Source organism: Alligator mississippiensis, chromosome 4 (genome assembly GCF_030867095.1).
Source record: "Alligator mississippiensis isolate rAllMis1 chromosome 4, rAllMis1, whole genome shotgun sequence".
NCBI classification, from domain to species: Eukaryota; Metazoa; Chordata; order Crocodylia; family Alligatoridae; genus Alligator; species Alligator mississippiensis.
In genome coordinates this window covers 214,817,210-214,834,045 of record NC_081827.1, presented here as the reverse complement: position 1 = coordinate 214,834,045, position 16,836 = coordinate 214,817,210, and the positions used below count along the sequence as shown (strand labels likewise).

Genomic DNA, 16,836 nt, shown 5'->3' with positions numbered 1-16,836 from the left:
GCCTATAAGGATGCTGCAGGTTTTTCCTTCCAAGGTGGAGAACCTTGCATTTTTCAGTGTTGAACACCATCAGCTTCTCATTCGCCCATTTCATGAGCCTGTCAAGATCTCCCTGGATCACCCTCCTGCCCTCAGGTGTGGGTGCTTTACCCTAGAGTTTGGTGTCATCAGCAAACTTGGCCAGTCTGCTTGTGACACCAATGTCCACATCGTTGATGAAGATGTTAAATAGTATAGGCCCTAGGACAGAGCCTTGAGGGAGACCCCGCTGGTGACCACATACCAAGACAATTGGCTTCCATCAACCACCACCCTCTGGGTCCTACTGCAAAGCCAGTTCCCCAGCCAGCAGATCGTGGTGAGGTTGAGGCTGCAGTTAACCGGTTTAGCCAAGGGGTGATCATGGGATACCAGATCAAAGGCTTTTTTAAAGTCAAGATATTATGACATCAATCTCTTTCCCCCTTGTCCAGTTGATAGGTCACCTGGTCATAAAAGGAAATGAGATTGGTCAAGCAAGACCTACCTGCAACAAACCCATGCTGGGTATCCCTCAGGATATTGCCTTCAGCTAGTCTGTTAAGGATGGGCTCTTTGACAATCTTTTCCAAGACCTTCCCCGGGATAGAGGTCAGGCTGATGGGCCTGTAGTTTGCCGGATCCACTTTCCTCCCTTTCTTGAAGATATGCACAACGTTGGCCCTCTTCCAATCTTCTTGGCACTTAGCAGAGCGCCAAGAGCTCTCAAAGATCCATGCCAGGGGCTGAGCTATGATGCTTGCCAGCTCCCTAAGCACCCTGGGGTGTAACCCGTCGGGGCCAGCTGACTTGAAGGTATCTAGCCTGTCAAGGTGTTCCTTCATGAGGTCAGCTTTGGAGGGCAGGGAATCTCCCTCACCCGAGCCTCCCCGACCCACAGTGGGCAGGGGCGTCCCATGGGACTGGTGGAAAAATGACGCAAAGTACCCATTTAGCGAGTTCGCTTTTTTCTGGGTATCGGTTGTCAGTTGCCCCCTCTGGTTCAGCAGGGGTCCAATGTTGCCCTTGCTTTTCCTCCGGCTCCCCACATATTTAAAAAAGGACTTCTTATTGTCCTTGATATTTGTAGCTAGTTGGAGTTCCTTTGCAGCCTTGGCTTTCTTGGTTTGCTTTCTGCAGGTCCGGACCAGAGCAGAGTATTCCTCCTTGGTGGTGGTTCTAGTCCTCCATCCTTTGTAGGCCTTCCTCTTAAGATGCAGGAGGTCCGTCAGTTCCCTGGAGAGCCAAGGGGGCTGCTGTGCCCTTTTGCTGCCTTTCCTCCGAGATGGAATGGTCTTTGCTTGCACATCCAGGATTGCTCCCTTGAGGTGCAACTACTCATCCTGAACTCCCCTCTCCTTTATGTTGTGGCCCTTTAGAGCCTGTCTGACAAGCCTACTTAGCTTGTCAAAGTCAGCTTTCCTGAAGTCAAGGACTTCTGTATTACTGACTGACTTGCCAGCTTTACGGCAGATGGTGAAGGTGATCAGCAAATGGTCACTGTCACCCAGCTTCCCTTCGATTGTTAGGTTGCTGATTAAGTCGTCCACAGGTGCCAGTACAAGGTAGAGCAGCGCTTTACTTCTTGTCGGCCTGTAGACTTCCTGTGTCAGATAGAGGTCATCCATGGATGAGAGAAAGCTTTGCGACTGCTTGGATTGCACTTGCACTTAAGGCAAGGGATGTAGTTGTCATGGGTGATCTAAATTACCCGGACATCTGCCGGGAGGAGCAGTCAGCCAGGTCGGACCATTCCAGAAGGTTCCTGGCCGAGATACAGGACCTCCACTTAACCAAGGAGGTGCACAGTCCCACCAGAGGAAATGCCCTGTTGGACCTGGTCCTGGCCACAGGCGATGATCTGGTAAGGGGCCTCCAGGTCCTTGACCACCTGGGTGACAGCGATCATCGCTTGCTGGAATTCATCATCCAGCGCAGGGTGTCAGGGGCCTGCAGCAAGGTGGTAGCTCTAGACTTCAAGAGGGCCAACTTCAGCGAGTTGAGGAGATTGGTGGGAGCGGCACTAGGGTTCTCGAGGGCAGGGGAACTCAGTGCCCAAGATGAGTGGTCGTTCCTTAAGGAGACAATACTCAGGGCCCAAGGGGTGACAATCCCAACAGGAAGCAAGGGGGGCAAGAGTGCCCGAAAGCCTCCCTCGCTCACCAAGGAAGTCCGGGAATGCCTGGTTGCCAAAAAGGTGGCGTACACCCAGTGGAAGGAGGGGGCTATCTCCAAAGAAGAGTATACCTCCACTGCTCGGGCCTGTAGGGGGGCTGTTAGGAAAGCTAAGGCGGACATAGAGCTAGGACTAGCGTCCAAGATCAAAGATAATAAAAAGTCCTTTTTCAAATATATAGGGAGGATGAAGAAGGTGCTGGGAAATGTGGGGCCCCTGCAAGATGCATTGGGCAATCTGGTGGTTGCGCCAGAGGAGAAGGCAGACATCTTTAACAAATTCTTCACCTCCATTTTCTTGCGCAGGGACCAGGACTCCCCCACCGTGTTTCAAGATGGACTTAAGGGGAACGCCTCAAGACCTAAGGTTGAGGAGGACCGGGTTAGAGTGCTTCTGGAGGGGCTGGACGTGTTCAAGTCAGCAGGTCCGGATGCTCTCTACCCCAGGGTGTTGAGGGAGCTAGCAGGGGTTATTGCTGGGCCCTTGGCATGGCTTTATGAGCGCTTGTGGTGCTCAGGCCAGGTGCCAGATGATTGGAAGATAACCAATGTGGTCCCCATCTTTAAGAAAGGGAGGAGGGAGGACCCAGGCAACTATAGACCCGTCAGTCTTACCTCAATCCTGGGGAAACTCTTTGAGAAGATCATCAAGGAGCACATCTGTGATGGGCCGGCATCGGGAACAATGCTTAGGGGCAACCAGCACGGTTTCATTAGGGTCAGGTCATGTCAGACCAACCTGATTGCCTTTTACGATCAGGTCACAAAAGCATTGGCTGTAGGTGTCCACTGTGGATGTAGTCTTTCTGGACTTCAGCAAGGCCTTTGACGCTGTCGACCACCCCATCCTCATTAAAAAACTAGGTGACTGTGGCATCGATGCCTACACGGTCAGATGGATTGCTAATCCCAAAGCTCCTCAAACCCACAGACCACTATCCCATGCTCCTAATTCATGTGGGCACCAATGACACGGCTCGGAGCGCTCCCAGCTGGGTCATGAGGCGCTACAGGGATTTGGGAGCGGGGCTAAAGGGTCTGGGGGCACAGGTGGTGTTCTCGTCAATCCTCCCAGTCTCAGGCTACGGGCCGAGGAGGGAGAGGAGGATCCACGTGGTCAACCAAAGACTGCGGTGCTGGTGTCGTCGGGAAGGCTTTGGCTTTCATGACCACAGCCCGCTCTTTGGCGAGAGAGGCAGCAAGCTGCTGGGAAGAGATGGCCTCCACCTCTCTCCCCTAGGGAGGAGGCTCTTCTCAGCCAGACTGGCTGACCTACTCCACCGGGCTTTAAAATAAGCCCACTGGGGGACAGGGGAACTACCGCCACTGCTGGCCCGCTGAGCAATCCTTGCAAAGCCAGCAGGTCAAGGCACTTAAGGGAGCCCACCCCTGCCCCAGCCCTGGTAAAATCTGTGGGCAAGGAAGGAGCCCCCCAGGGGGCACTTGCCTGCCTGTACACAAATGCCAGGAGCTTGGGGAATAAGCAGGAGGAGCTCATCCTCCTGCTCAATGCAAATAATTATGATGTCATGGAGATAACAGAGACCTGGTGGGACTCCACCCATGACTGGACCACAGGTATAGATGGCTATACCCTGTACAGGAGGAATCGTGTAGAGAAAAAGGGCGGGGGTGTAGCTCTCTATGTTAAGGAAAGCTACACGTCCCTGCAAGGCGATATTGGCAACCAGGGTGGATGACTGGAGACCCTCTTGGTTAAAATCCGTGGGGAACACGGCACAGGGGACACAATGGTGGGAGTCTACTACAGACTTCCCACCCAAAGTCCTGAGCTTGACCAGGAGTTTGCCCGGGAACTGGCTGAGGCGTCATGCTCCAGGACCATGGTTGTCCGGGTAATTGAAGTCACCCATGACATCTCGTGGGAGGATCGCTCAGCAAAATCTGAGCGGTCGCAAAGCTTCCTGTCATGCGTGGATGACCTCTACCTGACTCAAGAAGTCTATGGGCCAACGAGAGGCAAAGCGCTGCTCGACCTGGTACTGGCTACTGGGGATGACCTATTCGGCGACCTAGTGATCAGTGGGAAGCTGGGTGACAGCGACCACGAGCTGATCACCTTCACCATCCGCCGAAAAGCTGGCAAGTCGGTCAGCAACACGGAAGTCCTTGACTCCAGGAACGCCGACTTTGACAAGCTCAGGAGGCTTGTCAGTGAGGCCCTAAGGGACCATGACCACGGGGAGAGGGGAGTTCAAGAAGAGTGGTTGCTCCTCAAGGGAGGGATCCTCAATGCACAAGCTAAGTCTATTCCATTTCGGAGGAAAGGCAGCAAGAGGGCACAGCAGCCCCCCTGGCTCTCCAGGGACCTAGTAGACCTCCTGAGGCTAAAAAGAAAGGCCTACAAAGGATGGAGGATGGGAGTCACCTCCAAGGAGGATTATTCTGCACTGGTCTGGTCCTGCAGGGAGCATACCAGGAAAGCCAAGGCTGCAACTGAACTCCAACTAGCTTTGAGTATCAAGGACAATAAAAAGTCCTTTTTCAGATATGTGGGGAGCCGGAGGAAAAGCAGGGGCAACGTTGGACCCCTGCTGAACCAGATGGGGCAACTGACAACTGACGCCCAGGAAAAAGCCAACCTATTAAATGGGTACTTTGCGTCAGTCTTTCATCAGCCCCATGGGACGCCCATGCCCGCTATGGGACAGGGAAGTCCGAGTGAGGGTGATCCCCTGCCCTCCATTAATGCTGACTTCATGAAGGAACATCTTGAGAAGCTGGATACCTTCAAGTCAGCCGGCCCTGACAATCTTCACCCCAGGGTACTCAAGGAGCTGGCGAGCATCATAGCCCAGCCTCTAGCGCGGATCTTTGAAAACTCTTGGCGCTCTGGTGTAGTGCCCGAAGACTGGAAGAAGGCCAATGTGGTGCCTATCTTCAAGAAAGGGAAGAAAGTGGATCCGGCTAACTATAGGCCCATCAGCCTGACTTCTATCCCGGGGAAGATCTTAGAAAAGTTTATTAAAGAGGCCATCCTTAATGGACTGGCCGATGTCAACATCTTAAGGGATAGCCAGCACGGGTTTGTTGCGGGTAGGTCTTGCTTGACCAATCTCATTTCCTTCTACGACCAGGTGACCTATCACCTGGACAAGGGAGAAGAGATTGATATCATATATCTTGACTTCAAAAAAGCCTTTGATCTGGTTTCCCATGATCACCTCTTGGAGAAACTGGCCAATTGTCGCCTTGGGTCCTCCACGATCCATCGGCTGGAAAATTGGCTCTGGGGTTGGACCCAGAGGGTAGTAATTGATGGAAGTCACTCATCATGGTGTCCTGTGACCAGTGGGGTCCCCCAAGGCTCTGTCCTTGGACCCATACTGTTCAACATCTTCATTAATGATGTGGACACCGGAGTCAGAATTGGACTGGCCAAGTTCGCAGATGACACCAAACTTTGGGGCAAAGCATCCACACCAGAAGACAGGCGGGTGATCCAGGCTGACCTGGACAGGCTCAGCAAGTGGGTGGACGAGAATCTGATGGTGTTCAACGCTGATAAATGCAAGTTTCTCCACCTTGGGAAGAAAAACCTGCAGCATCCTTATAGGCTCGGCAGTGCTATGTTGGCTAGCACTGTGGAAGCTGGGGGGTCATCATTGACCACAAGATGAACATGAGCCTGCAGTGCGATGCTGTGGCTAGTAAAGCGACCAAAATGCTGGCTTGCATCCATAGATGCTTCTCAAGCAAATCCCGGGACGTCATTCTCCCCTTGTACTCGGCCTTGGTGAGGCCACAGCTGGAGTACTGCATCCAGTTTTGGGCTCCACAATTCAAAAAGGATGTGGAGAAGCTTGAGAGAGTCCAGAGAAGAGCCACGCGCATGATCAGAGGTCAGGGAAGCAGACCCTATGATGACAGGCTGAGAGCCCTGGGGCTCTTTAGCCTGGAAAAGCGCAGGCTCAGGGGTGATCTGATGGCCACCTACAAGTTTATCAGGGGTGACCACCAGTATCTGGGGGAACGTTTGTTCACCAGAGCGCCCCAAGGGATGATGACTAGGTTGAATGGTCATAAATTACTACAAGACCATTTCAGGCTGGACATAAGGAAGAATTTCTTTACTGTCTGAGCCCCCCAAGGTCTGGAACAGCCTGCCACCGGAGGTGGTTCAAACGCCTTCATTGAACACCTTCAAGAGCAAACTGGATGCTTATCTTGCTGGGATCCTATGACCCCAGCTGACTTCCTGCCCTTTGGGCAGGGGGCTGGACTTGTTGGTCTTTCGAGGTCCCTTCCAGCCCTAATGTCTATGAAAATGTCTATTAAATCTAATTGGCTGAAGGGTTGTACACAGAGGGTGGTGGTGCATGGGTCATATTCGACGTGGGGGGAAATGGGCAGCAGAGTTCCGCCAGGGCTCGGTCCTTGGGCCCGCACTGTTCAATTTCTTTATCAGCGATTTGGACGATGGGGTGAAAAGCAACGTGTTCAAATTTGTTGATGATACCAAAATTTGGGGTGTGGTGGGCATGCTAGTAGGGAGAGAGAGACTGCAGAAAGACCTGGATAGGTGCAAGGGTGGGCTGACAAAAACAGGATGCGTTTCAATACTGACAAGTGCAGGGTGCTGCACTTGGGCAGTAGTAACCAGCAGCACATTTATAAGATGGGGAACTCCCTTCTTGATAGCACAGAGGTAGAAAGGGATCTTGGAGTCATCATTGACTCCAAGATGAACATGGGCTGACAATGCGAGGTCACAGTCGGCACATCTGACCGGACCTTATCGTGCATCCACAGGTGCATCTCAAATAGGGCCAAGGAGGTGATCCTCCCCCTCTACGCGACACTGGTCAGGCCACAGCTGGAGTACTGTGTCCAGTTCTGGACACCCCACTTCAAGAGGGATGTGGACAACACTGAGAGGGTCCAGAGGAGGGCCACCCGCATGATCCAGGGACAGCAGGGCAGACCCTACAATGAGAGGCTACTGGACCTGAACCTGTTCAGCCTTCACAAGAGAAGGCTGAGGGGGGATCTTGTGACCGTCTATAAACTCACTAGGGGGGACCAGAAGGGTTTGGGGGAGACCTTGTTTCCCCTAGTGCCCCCCGGGATAACAAGGAATAGCGGCCACAAGTTGTTGGAGAGTAGGTTTAGATTAGACATCTGTAGGAACTACTTCACAATTAGGGCGGCTAGGATCTGGAACCAACTTCCAGGGGAAGTGGTGCTGGCTCCTACCTTGGAGGTCTTTAAGAAGCGGCTTGATGCCTACCTGGCTGGGGTCACTTGAGCCCAGTTTCCCTCCTGCCCAGGCAGGGGGTTGGACTTGAAGATCTACAAGGTCCCTTCCGACCCTACTTCTATGATTCTATGATTTAGCTGAGCGCTCCTCCCATGAGATGTCTGGTTAGTTAAAGTCTCTCCCATGACAACCATACACTGGGAGCATGCAGCCTCAGCCAATTCCCTGGTGATCTCCTGGTCAGGGTCTTGATCCCCTGGGTAGGGGGTCTGTAGTAGACTCCCACCATAGTATCCCCTGTGCCGTGTTCCCCACGGATTTTAACCCAGAGGGTCTCAAGTCATCCACCTTGGGTGCCAATGTTGGCTTGCAGGGACTCGTAGCTTTCCTTGACAGCTATGCCTCCGCCCCTTTTGTCCACTTGATCCCTCCTGTACAGGGTATAGCCATCTATTCCTGTGGTCCAGTCATGGGTGCAGTCCCGCCAGGTCTCTGTTATCCCTACGACATCATAGTTATTTGCATTTAACAGGAGAACAAGTTTCTCCTGTTTATTCCCCAAGCTCCTGGCATTTATGTATAGGCACACAAGTGTCCCCTTGGGGGACCTTGCCTTGACTACGTTTTGTTCCAGGGCTGGGTTGGGATCCCTTAAGTGCCTTGGCCTGCTGGCTTTGCAAGGGCTGCTCAGCAGGCCAGCAGTGGCAGTAATCCCCCCATGCCCCAGCGGGCTTAGTTTAAAGCCTGGTGGAGCAGGTCAGCCAGTCTGGCTGAGAAGAGCTTCCTCCCTAGTGGAGAGAGGTGGAGGTTGTCCCTTCCCAGCAGCTCACTGCCTCTCTCTCTCTCCAAAGAGCAGACTATGGTCCTTCATTCTGCGGTGGCAGTGCCCTCAGGAGCTGCCCAGGCAGGTGGCTAGCAGGTGGGTGCTGCTCTTCTTCGGGCTCATGGAACAGCTGGATTGGGTTGGGTATTGCCTGTGAGCTGGGGCTGCACTCATCTGCTAGCCGCATCCCCGGGTGGCCCCGGGGGGTGCTGCTGCCATGGAGGGAAGATCTGGGGTCCTCTGGCATCTTGCCCCTCGGCCGCAGGAGAGGTGGGTCGGCTGTGGGGGGGCCCTGGACCTTCCCTCCACAGCAGTGATGCCTCCCAGGTGGCACCTGCCTGCTAACAGCCCACCCAGGTGGCCCCTGGGGGGCAGCACTGCCATAGAGGGAAGGACTAGGGCCCTCCTGCAGTTCAGGGGTTGCTCGGCCTGCCGGCAGCTGGCCCCCCAGCTGCGGAAGATACAAGCATGCTTTACAAACAAACAAAAAAATATTAAGTTCTTCACTGTAATGGTGACGGAAGTCCCTAAATTGAAACGGTGGGTTTTTAATCGTTGCAATTAAAAACGTACCATTTCAATTTAGGGGACTAAACCCCTGTCATGTATACAGGCAGCCCTAGTGCAGTTTTTTTACTGTTTTGCTTTCACAGGAATTTGGTGCTTAATATATAAAGCCTCATTTATGTAGGTGCATTTAAACAGTGCAGCAATATTGATATTTGCATTATGGAAACTTTTGGCGAGGCTTGGAGGCGAATGCTATACTATTCTGGGAATGAAAGCAGTGATCAAATAGCAACTAAAATAATTTCTGTCATAAGCATACAAGGGAACTTTAGAGGCCTGCTTGATCAACAGGATTTTGATCAAACTATAAAGGTATTCATGTTAAGTATTTTGGTGCTAAGACTAAATTCAAAATGTTCTAGTTTATTCTGGCATCAGCCAACAATTGTTTACTTACCCTTAGCATTTAAAAAAGACAAAAATCTTTGAGCAAAACTTTCTCCTCCCAGTTAAAACAATCTCACTGAAGTCTATGGGGTTAGATATATGCAATGGAGAGCAGTGCTAGAGTTCCCTAGCTTTTTTGTGTGTTATTAACTGTTAGGTGTGTTCTTAAGCATCCCATCCTTTTGTCAGATTCTTTACCTGATCAAGGACTGTAGCCTGCAACCTCAAGTGATTTCTTAACACTACCATTTTATATGAAAGAGCACAGTGCTACAAAAATAAGACCATCTTTGCAATGCAGTAATGTGATAACAGTTGCAATAAGGAGTTTAGGTCAAGTACAGTTATCTAAACAATTTCACTCTTACCACCTGATGTCAGAAAGCAAGTGGACAAAATTGTAATATCCTTCTGGCTAAAGAACACTTGTTTTTTGTCCTGCTCATTGTATTTTCCTTTTTTTTTTTTTTTTTTTTTTTAAATTGCACTCTAGCCTCTTGCATTATCAAATCATGCAGTTATCTTTGTACAGTTAAGAGTTTTCAGTTACAAAAGCACACATTGCTTGAAAGGTATCACTTTCACGGATATGGTGCTTCAGGAGTTAATAGAGAGGTGTGACTGTCTCTTTCCATGGGGGTCAATAGAATGAGGAACCATGCAATAAGAAGGAGGAAAAATGGAAAATTCTCAGTTTTGCTGTGTGTGTTTATGCATCCTTTCATCAATGGAAGAGGATTTCTGGATTAGTTGAGGAGGAGGGAGCATATAGGGAAACTGGTCTGGTTCTCTGGAAGCTAGGTTCCAACATCATGAAGAGGCAGAATTACAGGCAGCTATAGTACATGCCCTTTTAATTTGGATTTGAAGCTATAGCCTTTCTTCTGATCCCCAGCTACTTTATCTTGTGCTCAGTGGGGAGAATTAACTTTATTAGTGAATGTTGAAAGGGAATGACAAAGTTAAGGAGATAGAAGCCCAGATGAGGATGGCTACACAGTACAGGATGGGAGGGTGGGGAATAAGCTCCCTCCAGCATCCCTTCCCTCTGGCGTCCAGCAGAGCTGGGCAGGAGGGGGCTTATTCCACCTCTTGGCGCAGGCACACAGTGAGCGGCTGCAGTCAGGGCAGGCAGACCCTGCTGTGGTCCCCTGGGGGCAGAGAAGGGAATTACCCCACTTGCTGTCCCCTACCTAAGGGACTCTGCTGGAATGGTGAGGTGGGGGGTGGATTATGAACGGGGCAGCAGTCCCTGTCATGGTTTCCCAGAGCACGAGCCCCTTCCTGACAGAGGAATGCCCACCCCGCAGTGTGGTACCCACCAGGAAGAGGCTCACGCTCCTCAGACACCATGATGGGGTGTCTGTCCCCTCGCCATTATAGTGGTCTGGCGGGGGCGTGAGGCCCAATAGGGTATGTTGGGGGGTTTTACACATGGGTGCCTCGCTCCCACCCTCGTGGGCGGAAGGGCTGGGCAGGGTGCAAGTCATTGGGGGGGTGCTGGAGGCTGGATGAAGGTGTCTGGCGGGCACTTTCTGTGAAGTGCCATGAGTGAATGGGCTGCTGCATGTTTGTTAGCACCCTTTATTTTCTGTCTTCTGGGACTTTGTCTGGAATTCCCGCTCTTCTTCCTTTCCCATCTCTCTCTTGGTTCAGCGATAATAAAGGAAGATATGAGACTTGGCAATAGCCAGGTTCTTGCCTGCTCCTTGCTGAGTGACTCTCTCAAGGCTCTGAAAACTTCCAAAGCACCCTGGGGGTCCATAAATTAGATTAGCTAGTTCCCTTGGCAACCTGCATATTCATGACATGTTAGCATTTCTGTATGAATTTCCATTTAAAGAATGTATTAATTCTGGGAAACCATATAGTTACAGATACATTAAAAAAATGTTGCCACATTGTCTTCCTTGTCTTACTTGCTTGTAGAATTTCATGTCAATAAAATAGCTCAGAATGATGCTTTCAGTGACACTTTTCTGATTTACATCAGCTGGAGATGGGTCCTTCTGTTCCCCTTGAGCATGTGTGTTTATTTTTATGTGTAGGTCCTGGATGTGGTCTTTGTACCAGCATAAATTAGGAGTTAAGCCACAAAAGCTAATGCATTAAACTAGTGCGAGACATGTAAAAGACCAGAAAACAAACGGTAAAGCTGGGTACAGCAGTTGCACATAAACCAGTATAAGTGATCAGAAACTGGTTTAAACCTGTATCGGAACAGAAACTTGGCACATGTAAACCAGTTTAAAAATGGCTGAACCTGGATTAAGATGAACTTGGATGGATGTAGTATCAGACTTAACTGATTTTTAGGTTAACTGTTTTATGGAACTTCTGTGCCAGATCTCCTCCTGACTCAAATTGCCTCAGTCCCCCAGCATCCCAGGATGCTTTGCAGCCCTGTGTTATGCTGTCTGCTCCAACAGAGCAAGGCTGGCCCTGCCCCACATGTCAGAGAGCTGAGGCAGTAAAGTGTGTGCTCCCTGGCCTGTGTCCTGCCTATACCTGTCAATCCAGTAGGACAGGGCAAAGGAACAGCTCCCCAGACTGCCCCCCTCCTTAGCCTGGGTCTGCCCAGGGTGGGGGGAGGGAAAGCCCTGGTGGTAGGGGCTTTTCACCCCCAAAGCCCCAGAGAGCCAGGCTGGGATCAGCCCAGCCCAGCCCCATCCCCTGCCACCTACCAGCCTCTGAGAGGTGGAGGGCAGGTGGGGAACACCCCTCTCCTGGCTTGGTACCAGACCCCCGGGTAAGGTCTGCATGGCATTGCGGGAGAGGGAGCCCCTGTGGTAGAGCTTTTTATCCCCTCGCAGCCTGGCAAGCTGGGCTGGGATTACCCCAACCCCACCCCCTCACCAGCTGCCTGCAGCTCAGAGGTAGGGGGGGAAGCATCCACCCAGTCCCTCACTGGTGTCCCCCAGCCAGGGTATGCACAGGAGAACCCCCACAGGGGGCTTTTCCCCCCACCTGCAGCTGATGCATTTCCCCCCTTCCCCTGTCTCTGAGAGGCAGGTGGCTCGTGCTGGGGAGAGATTGTCTTCTGGCTTTCCCCTGCTCTGCAGCTGATAGCAGGGAGTTGGGGGTGTGTTCAGTAGCCAGTCAGGCATGAGCTGTTGATTGACTGGGTTTGTCAGGCTTCATCGGTGTCTGGCATAATAGGAGGTGCATGAGTGCCCCCAGGCTCCTGGCCTGGGCTGTCTGCTTTAGCCACTGAAACTCTGAATGTCAGTTCAGTTCATTATGTGTCCAATTTGCGCGGTTTAGGAAAAACCTGCAAATATTGAATCAATTCTGCATTGGGCTTTTGAAACCTTTGTACTTGGCCCATTTGGACAGACGGATGTTATGCTTAAACAGTTTTAAAAACAGTTTAAACTGCAAGTGGCCTGATGCACAAACCAATTTTAGAATGGTTTTAATCTCCTGAAATGTTTCAGATGTATACCTAGATAATTGGGTATTATTTTTAACTCATACCTTTTGAAGTGGTTCAGTGTTATGTGCAGTCACCATGTTTTCTATGACTAGTGTCTACTGGTGCTTCAGGCATCCCAAACTGCATCACTCCCTCCCCCCCCCCCCCCCCCCCCCCGATATCCAGCTCCCAAAAAACACACAAGCCAGGGTCCAGGATCCTTCCCATCTCCCTCCCTCCCCCCCCCCCCCCAACTACTATCTGGCCACCCCAAGTCTTATAAAGAAAGTAGCCTGAGCCAGAAATCTCTGTGCATCCCCCAGAGCACCCAGCCCCTGAGGAATGGAGAAGCAAAGGTCCAGATAGGCCCCTCCCCCATTCCCAAACATCTGGCCATCACTTCTTTCCCATACAAGCCTGTGATGGAGTGAAACCTGGTACATTGCCATCAAGTAAATTGATGAGTGGCTTGGGAGAAAGTGCTCTATAAAAGCAACAACAGGGCCAGAGCACCCAATTCCTGGAAACCTAGCAGCAAAGGTTTAGGAATCCCCAAACACCCACACACACCTATACCTAGGCAACCCAGTCAGACTGCCACCATACAGTTATTGGTGAAGTGCAGGAATGGCTTTTATTGGATTCACTGTTAATAAGAAGGAAGATCATTGCAACTGTGGGCAATTGACATCGCATTCCTGTTTCTCGGTGTTTAGCAAATTAGGGTCCTTTACCTTTGATTGAGGAATACTGGAGAAACTGGGGCACTCACCATTGATAGGTATGCTGGGTTGGGTATTCAATAGCATTTTGACATCATTGCAGTGCCTAAAAGGTGACTATTCTGTCTAGAACACCTGTCATGTACATGTTCATTCAGTGTACATATGGGTGCCTCGAAACTGGGATAGTTGTCACTGATTTGGGAACCAGTTCACATACTTGGGATGGTTCAAGTGGTTATATCTGTTTGCACCCCATGTAGGTGCCCTCTGTATGGCAGCCTACAGCAATTTGCATATTCTTCTACTGTGAGGACATTGCTTTAAAAATGGCTTATCAAAAATGGATTCCTAACCACTATTTTACCTCTCTCCACCCTTTTATGTTTCTTGTATTTCATTATGTGCTTGCACACATACAGGGACATGCCTCTAGGCTATGTGAAAGCTGCAGAAGGATCTTAGCTATGGCCTTGCCTTAACTGTCTTGTCTTCTCCTGGTGATATTAGCACCATGCTGCCTGTCTCCTGCCTAGGTCTCTGTGACTAGCCAGTGGTGGCCAACTTTCTGGGAGGTGTGCCACAAGTTAGGGTGTGTCCCCTGTTCAATCTGTTGCTCTTCTCCCTGCCCCCTATGTGACCTGTAGGTACCCATGCCATTTGTGACGTGTACTGTGGGTTGGCTGCCCCTGCACTAGGAAACAAACATACAAGCATCTAGAGGAGCGCAAGGAAAGCTGCTTTTATCTTCTGCATTTGCAGTAGGTTAGTCGCAGTTGAATGGTATCATGCCTTCTCACATACAACATGCACCCTTCTTTCCCTCCCCTCCCTCTGCCTCCAAAACACAGCTGCTGAAAATTGGAGTGTGCATTTTAAGCAAATAAATTATGGTAACAGCAGTTTATGCCACCTATGCTTTTGCCTGGAAATAGTGGAATCATGAAGTCCACAAGGAGCACAACAATGGGCAAGCTTGGCATCCTACCTGCTGCACAGTTACTTACTGTAAGGAAAAATCTTTTTCCTCACTCTGCTTTTCAAACAGGGTGCACATTTTATTCTGGGGCATGCTGTATATGACAAAATATGGTATGTTTACACTATAGTAGCAACAGAGACTGTAACCCATGTAATATTAAGCTAGCTAGCTTATTGATTGCTAACCATGTAGCTCAGTTGGGCTAGCTGCCCATCTATTTACCTAGCTTGTGCTATGTTGATCTCTTCGCTGTTGCAACTAGAGACAAAACTGAGTTACCATACTGGGGAGATGTTGTTCTTTCCATTATAAACATTTAAAATCTCACGGTGATTATAGTTCACTAGCTGTAAGCTTTGAACTATGTAGCCAACTTAGGTACAATGTTCATAATAAACATTAGGGCTGTGTGAAACAGCACCATTCCATTTTGACTTGGTTTGCCATTTCGAAGGGACAGTGCTTCGTTTCGCTGTTTTGAAGCACAGTTCCATTTCGTTTTGTTGAAATTGTTTCCATGCATTTTGATGTTTTGCCCATAGGCTATAATGGGGAATTGTGAAAATGCCTATAACTTTTGTCATTTCCTGCCTGATTCAAATTAGCACAGCAGGAATGGTAGCCCCTGCTGAGGCCACAAAGCCTGTCAAGTTTCAAGGAGATAGGTGCAGGGGTTTCTGGGGAAGTGCACCTCAAGCTGCTGACAAGCAGAACTTGTGACGTGTGTGTGTGTGATAAGGCGTGCCCTCGCTGGGGCCTCCGCACGAAACAGTAGTGTTCCCCAATGAGGTATCCTCCTCTGCTACAGCTTCAGTGCGGTCCACCATTTTAAATAACAACAGGTAATAACTTAGTAAAACAACACATGTAGCACTAGCATCATTTCAGGCAGTCAAACTGTCACAGAGCCTTTCTTTCCTGCAGGAGCTTCTTCTCCAGCAGCTGCCAAAGAACTCTCCCTGCCAGCCCCAGCCCTGGGGCTTAGATGTGCCCAGGGCCCTGCTGCCTCCCGGTCAGCTGACCAGAGACAGGTTCTAGGGCTGTAAGTTGTAGCCGTGTTGGTCTAAGAACATGGCACTGGCAGACAAGGTTCTTTGGGTCAATCTGATATCTTTTAGTAGACCAACTGAATAGTTGGAGAAATATATCTTAGCAAGCTTTCAAGTTTAAAAACCTTTTGTCAGGCTATAGAAGCACCTGCAGTTGGTGTGTGTGCTGTTCTTGGATGGAAGGAATAGTAAAGAAGCCAGAGGCTGGCTTGCAATGCAGGCAAGAAAGCCAGTCAGTGAAAATAGAAATGGAGTCATCGGGGTGAGGGACAGACTGGGATAGGGGGGCAAGGGGGGTGTAGCAGCGCAGGTAAAAGTGGAGAGGTACCTGGGGGGTCAGATGTCTGGCAGGTTGTAGTGCGTCAGAATTCCAGTGTCTATATTGAGTCCATCAGTTTCTGTACCTACTATCTAGGAGGTTGATGAAGTGCAGTTTTTTTCATAGACATTAGGGCTGGAAGGGACCTCAGAAGGGGCAGGAAGTCAGTTAGGGCCAAAGGATCCCAGCAAGATAAGCATCCAAACGTTTCTTTAGAGTCCAGAGTAGGTGCTTGCACCACCTGGGAGATTCCAGGCCTTGGTGGGGCTTGAACAGTAAAGAAGTTTTTCCTTATGTCCAGCCTAAAGAAAAACTTGTTTATTGTTCATAGGCTCGTCTGTGAAAGTGGTTTGTAAATTCAAACAAGCACTGAACTTCGCTAACCTCATCACCAGAAGCCAAGTTCCTACAGCCCAAAACACACTGAATGGATCCAGACTATGCCATGACAAGACATGCAAAACCTGCCAACAGTATCTCCAGTATGGAGATATCTTCACAATACGAATCTCCATCAAGGCACCAAATGTCCTGATTGAAAATACATAGGAGACATCAAGCAACAACTGCATACCAGAATGATAGGTTTTTGGTATGCACTCAAAGACAAGAACAGCCAACTACCTGTCTCCAGTCTCTCAGGGCTGATCCTCTAACGGAATTTTACAAACCACTTTTCACAGATGAACCTATGAACTGCACTTCATCAACCTCCTGGGTACAGAAACTACTGGACTCAATATAGATATTGGAATTCTGACATGCTACAACCTGCTGGACATCTGACTCTCCAGGTACTTCTCCAGTTTTACCTGCTACCCCCCGCCTGTCCCTCACCCACTGACGTCTCCACTTCCATTTTCACTGACTGGCTTTCTTGCCTAAATTGCACACGCACATGCACCCACAACTGCAGATGCTTCCTCAGCCTGACAAAGTGTTTTTCAACCTGAAAGCTGGTATCCCAGGTACCTAAGCTGAGCTTACTTGGAGCCTCACAACTCCACTGCAACCAGCAAACCTCAGGCCTGTCAAAGATGTGATAGGTCCCAGCCTTCCCCAGCCAGGACTGTGTGCACATGGTGGCTGGAGGTTATAAGGCACCCCCTACCTGCCTTTCACCAGGGAGAGCTTAGGTTTTGGCATTTCCTGCGG

The 16,836-nt window shown here is 50.1% G+C and overlaps 1 protein-coding gene across 2 annotated transcripts in view; it reads left to right on the top strand.

The window, feature by feature from the left end:
* Positions 1 to 16,836, top strand: part of CERS6 (ceramide synthase 6) — a 245,764-nt gene that overhangs the window by 19,473 nt on the left and 209,455 nt on the right. The gene's annotated exons all lie outside the window — the stretch shown is intronic.